Here is a 6,166-nt window from a genome sequence, read left to right as displayed (position 1 = left end):
ATGGGACAGGAAGGAGGCTGGGTGAATCCCCAAGCAGGTGCTAACTCCTTTGACTTCAGAGTCTTATTTTCATGCTTACCTTCTCGGCTCCTCAGAGTCCTGGCTATGTGAGCCAACCATTCTGAGGCGAGAATGGTGTTGGTAACGATTGTGTTGGAGGTGAAGACGGTGGTGAGGACCGTGATGATAAGAATGGAGGTGGTGGTGATGGTGGAACTACAGATGGGTCCATGGGTGTGAGATCTGCTAACAGAAACTTTGACTCCTCGTCCCAGCTCCTTTTGCAACAAGGCAAGTCAGTGAAAATGTAAAGCTGTGTGCACCTAGATCTCCTGGAAGGGCCATCAGAACTGGACAGGAAGGAGAAGAGAACCCTCCATTGAACTGCCTGGAAATGCCTGATGGTCCTTTCCTCCCACTTTGCCACTGACGCCTGAAGGTATCATATGCCTTCGCTGGCTGTCACTAACACCCGCCTCCTGAATCCTGATCGGAGAGATGGTGTCATCAGGCCTTCCAAATAAAATATTTAGTGGCACTTGCTTCCCAAAGGGAAAAGTATGGCCTCTCCTTACCATCAGAGTCCTCAGGTAACATGTCCTGGGAGGCTCTGCTGACAGGGAGAAGTCCCAGAGCAGCATGCTCCGGAATGAGACTTGGGTTAGGGGAGAAGGAAACTGGTCCGAGCACAGAGACTAGACAAGTTTTGGCTCTTGAGAATGCATGTGATGAGTGACTTCATGAACTTGACAGGGAAGATAGGAAGAAGAAGGCGACGTTGTTGTTAAGAGAAAACTCTTGAGGTTGACACCTGCAGAAAATCAGGGTCTGGAGGAAATGCTCGGTTACAATCATAGGCACAGTTCACTGGCTTCTACTACAGAGGTGTGGAGCTGGAAATAGTGACACCTACATTGCAAATAATAACAGCTAATATATCCCATTGTAAATAATTCTGGTTAATGTATCATGGACACTTAACATGGGCCAGGCTCTGTTCTAAGTGCTTTATGTGTAGTAACTTCTTTGATCATAATCCTATGAGGTAACTGCTAGTCCTAAACCCATTTTACACAGAAAGTGAGACAGCACCACAGAGTGGCTGAGCATTGAGAGCACAGCTATATCGTTGCTTAAACCCCAGCACCTAAGTTCAGAGTTCAGGCATTTAACCTCATCAGAGGCACAAAGGCGGCAGGTGCCTTCCCCCCTAGCTCTGCACTTGGACAGAAGACCTTGCCCACTCGGCTCTGCTTTGGAACAGCTACTTGCTAACATCGATCTTGGCATATAAAGATAGAGGGTCACAATGTTCACCTGTCTCTTAAGTTGGAGTACAAATCTCCCCCCTGCACATGCTTCCTCTTGAGTCAGTGACAACTATTCTCTGGGGGGGGAGTCTCTGAGCTCCATGGGATAGATTTTCTTGGCTGGTCTTCAAGAGCAACCAGTCCCAGAGTAGAGGCTGCCTGAAGAGTGAAAGAAAGGCAGCCCAGTTGAAATCTCCTGCCTCACCAGCCAGGATAGAAGGACCTTAGCTGCTTTGGAATCATAGACTCTAGAAATGAAGGAACCAAGCTCAAGATATCATTTAATCTGGAGACCAGCAGTTGGCGTAATGGCTATGTCACTAGAGTCCTGTGTAGTCAACCACAGTTCGAGTCACGGACCTGGTGGCTTAAACTCACGCCGGGTGCATGTGTGTGTGGGCCCAAGATCTCGAGAGGAGAATGAAGGAGAAGGAATTGTGGTGTGGCCATCTCCCCAGAGGGTGATTTCTTACTTGCTGTCTCTCTTTCTCTCTCTGTCTTTCTGGCAAGCACATGCATACCTATAGCAAAATCCTCCCGTCCAAAAAATGGTATCACTTAATCTGAAGGAAGAAATCTTACAGATTGACCAATTCAATCACCTTTTATTTTAAAATCAAAAAGTAGGCTGAGGGAGATCCTAAACTACTCTAAAGCCATACCACAATTCATGAGTGACACAGGCAGAATTTGAACCCAGGGTTTCTGAGTCCCCTGCCCCTCCTCCATCCAAGACTCCATGCTTTCTAGCCAGCAGGTCAATTCTCCCATCCTCAGTCCAGTTTTAAGGACCTTGAACTTACACTAGCCTCCCTGTGGTCTGTGCAGAGCCTGTGCTGGGACTTGTGCAGTAGTATGACAAAGAAGATCACCTTGGAGCTATTTTTCCCTTGTCACGCGCTTTCCAGACTGAGCTTTGTCACTGCTAGGAAAGTTCCACCCCAGTGTTCATCACATGAAAAGGAAGAATGTAAGCAAAAAGAGAAGTCAGGAGCTCAGCAGGATTTCCAAAGTGTCATCTCCTGGGGAGACATCAGTGATAATAATGATGAGTATATGTTAAACACTTGGTGGATGCCAGTGACCATGCTAAGAGGTTTGCCAACATTATCTCATTTACCCTCATAACTATCTCAGACGTGGATACTGTAACTATCCCCATTCTACCCAAAAGGAAAATGAGACTGGGTTTACCAAGGTCCCAAGTGTGTTCCCAAATCCTGCCTAAAAACAAAACCACTCCCTAATCAAACCATCTTGGGACAGTCTCGAGCAGGGAGATGAGATGGCTGATCCTAACCTCACATGTGTCCTTTGACATCATCTCTGCTTGGCGGGTCCTTCCTCCATCCACAAGTTAAACATGCACGTGTACTGCAGAGAAGGCACACACGGTCCACAAAGTCGGCAGCATAGTGTCTTGGAGAGTACTTTCCAAAATGCAAGCCCCAGGCCAGCCTGGTGACTGCTGTCCTCCTCCCAGATCCTTGGGGGAACACATTGCTAGCCACCTGTGGCCAAAGGAGCTTTCCTACCCAGAGAGAGGGGTCTGCAAAGACTGGCCTCTTGCACTTCCCTGTCCAGCCAGAGAATCTGAGGGTTCTGTTATTTCCTTTCTGCAGCACCTCAAACCCCAGCACCTAAGTTCACAGTTCAGGCATTTAACCTCATCAGAGGTACAAAGGCGGCAGGTGCCTTCCCCATTTTCTTGGCTGGTCTTCAAGAGCAACCAGTCCCAGAGTAGAGGCTGCCTGAAGAGTGAAAGAAAGGCAGCCCAGTTGAAATCTCCTGCCTCACCAGCCAGGATAGAAGGACCTTAGCTGCTTTGGAATCATAGACTCTAGAAATGAAGGAACCAAGCTCAAGATATCATTTAATCTGGAGACCAGCAGTTGGCGTAATGGCTATGTCACTAGAGTCCTGTGTAGTCAACCACAGTTCGAGTCACGGACCTGGTGGCTTAAACTCACGCCGGGTGCATGTGTGTGTGGGCCCAAGCTCTCGGGAGGAGAATGGAGGAGAAGGAATTGTGGTGTGGCCATCTCCCCAGAGGGTGATTTCTTACTTGCTGTCTCTCTTTCTCTCTCTGTCTTTCTGGCAAGCACATGCATACCTATAGCAAAATCCTCCCGTCCAAAAAATGGTATCACTTAATCTGAAGGAAGAAATCTTACAGATTGACCAATTCAATCACCTTTTATTTTAAAATCAAAAAGTAGGCTGAGGGAGATCCTAAACTACTCTAAAGCCATACCACAATTCATGAGTGACACAGGCAGAATTTGAACCCAGGGTTTCTGAGTCCCCTGCCCCTCCTCCATCCAAGACTCCATGCTTTCTAGCCAGCAGGTCAATTCTCCCATCCTCAGTCCAGTTTTAAGGACCTTGAACTTACACTAGCCTCCCTGTGGTCTGTGCAGAGCCTGTGCTGGGACTTGTGCAGTAGTATGACAAAGAAGATCACCTTGGAGCTATTTTTCCCTTGTCACGCGCTTTCCAGACTGAGCTTTGTCACTGCTAGGAAAGTTCCACCCCAGTGTTCATCACATGAAAAGGAAGAATGTAAGCAAAAAGAGAAGTCAGGAGCTCAGCAGGATTTCCAAAGTGTCATCTCCTGGGGAGACATCAGTGATAATAATGATGAGTATATGTTAAACACTTGGTGGATGCCAGTGACCATGCTAAGAGGTTTGCCAACATTATCTCATTTACCCTCATAACTATCTCAGACGTGGATACTGTAACTATCCCCATTCTACCCAAAAGGAAAATGAGACTGGGTTTACCAAGGTCCCAAGTGTGTTCCCAAATCCTGCCTAAAAACAAAACCACTCCCTAATCAAACCATCTTGGGACAGTCTCGAGCAGGGAGATGAGATGGCTGATCCTAACCTCACATGTGTCCTTTGACATCATCTCTGCTTGGCGGGTCCTTCCTCCATCCACAAGTTAAACATGCACGTGTACTGCAGAGAAGGCACACACGGTCCACAAAGTCGGCAGCATAGTGTCTTGGAGAGTACTTTCCAAAATGCAAGCCCCAGGCCAGCCTGGTGACTGCTGTCCTCCTCCCAGATCCTTGGGGGAACACATTGCTAGCCACCTGTGGCCAAAGGAGCTTTCCTACCCAGAGAGAGGGGTCTGCAAAGACTGGCCTCTTGCACTTCCCTGTCCAGCCAGAGAATCTGAGGGTTCTGTTATTTCCTTTCTGCAGCACCTCTTGAGGAATTCACGTCCTGCTCCCAGCCTCAGGACATACTAAAAATAACCTCTGATTTTCAAACCGAAAGCTCTGCCTGTCGGGAGGCTTTGCCGGTGCGCGCGCGTGGAGCCGGAAGGGCTGGTTCGGAGTAGCTGAGGTCAGCCTAGCCTCCCACTGCCGGTGCCTTCCTCTTTCCAAGGAAGCCTGGGGCCTCATGAGTCACCCTTAGCACCCTGGTGGAGTCTGGTTGGAGGAGGGGAATCAGGTGGGGCCTACCCTGGCACCATGGTGGCTGTCAGGCCTCAGATGCAAAGCTGAAGAAGAGGAAGAAGAATTTCTAAAAATATAAAGAAAAGAACTATGGAATTCTCAGAGTGGTATCTATTCTAATTATAACCTCAGTCCAGCCAGATTGGGGAGTGGAGGGGAGACAGACAGACCTCTCCTAAGCCGTCTTGGAGTAAATCCATCTTGCTTGGGTGTTTCCATTCCTACTGTCTCATGTGCCCGGAGTTCTGTCTGGACTTGTCTGACACGGCTGCCGGATGATCTGTCCAGCTGGAGAAAAGATTTCTATGCTAAATGCTCGCTGCCTCCTTCTCCTGGTACTCCACAGCCAGGAGCAGCACTATTACTGCCATGGGATAGGCTCTGCACCCCGACCTCCCAACCCCTTGCCCAGGCATCTATGGCTCTTCCTATCTCCCCCCACTCCTGCCCCAAGCAGCTTCCTGGGATTTAACCTTTGGAGTCCGGGAGTCAGGTGGGAGGGGATGTAGTAAAAGAGTCAAGCTAGAAACGAACTTTGGGCATGGGCAACAGAAGCCCAGGGTTGATTTCACAGAGGCTTAAACAATCTCAAGTCTCTAGAAGTGGCTGGAGTGAGAATGACCCTCAATTCACCTCTCTTTGCATCACCTACATTTTCAAAAACCCAGAACTCTTGCCCCGAGGGCAAAAGCTGAACTCAGATATTCAGTCCCCTTAGCAGGTAGGCCGGCTCCCTATCTCCTGCCTGCAGAGTGGTAGGAGTTGAAGCTGTTCCCCCAGGACCTGGCTGCCTGGCTCACTGAACATCTGCCTGTCAAAGGGATGGGGTTGTCTGACCATCTCGCTTCTACTGGGGACTTTCCAGGCTTCCAAATGGCACACGTGGCAACCCCACTCTAAATGGCCACAGCATACCATCATCCCTGGATACCCATGGGGAATTGTTTCAGGACCCCTGCCTGCACCCAAATCTGCATATGTTCAAGTCCCTTATATGAAATGGGGTGCCACAATCTTTGTTTCTGCAGGGTCCACCTTTGTGGAAACAGAGCACTGACTGTATTTCACTTCTCTAACAAGTTCTAATGGCGAAAGATCAGGGATTCTTCTCTTTCTGGAGAAGAGGCTCAGGGCAGTGAGGGGCACTGTCATTCAGGGAGACCAGTGCGTCTCCCTCCCTGTGGATGACCAAGCATGAGCAAGCCACGACCTACGGCAGTGTGCGGTGATGGAAGTCTGGTCAGAAGAAATTTTGTTTGCAGTATCAGACTCTGAGCATAGTTGACTGAGAGAGCCTGGGGAGGGCTTTTCTGTAACCAGCTTTTAAAAAACAGGAGAGATTTCCACTCAACTGGGAAAAGACATGATGATTGGGTGGGGAAGA

Source organism: Tupaia chinensis, unplaced genomic scaffold, assembly GCF_000334495.1.
Source record: "Tupaia chinensis unplaced genomic scaffold, TupChi_1.0 Scaffold000627_1, whole genome shotgun sequence".
In the NCBI taxonomy this organism is placed as follows: Eukaryota; Metazoa; Chordata; class Mammalia; order Scandentia; family Tupaiidae; genus Tupaia; species Tupaia belangeri.
The sequence above is the reverse complement of the archived record's forward strand: the minus strand, read 5'-3'. Positions refer to the sequence as shown.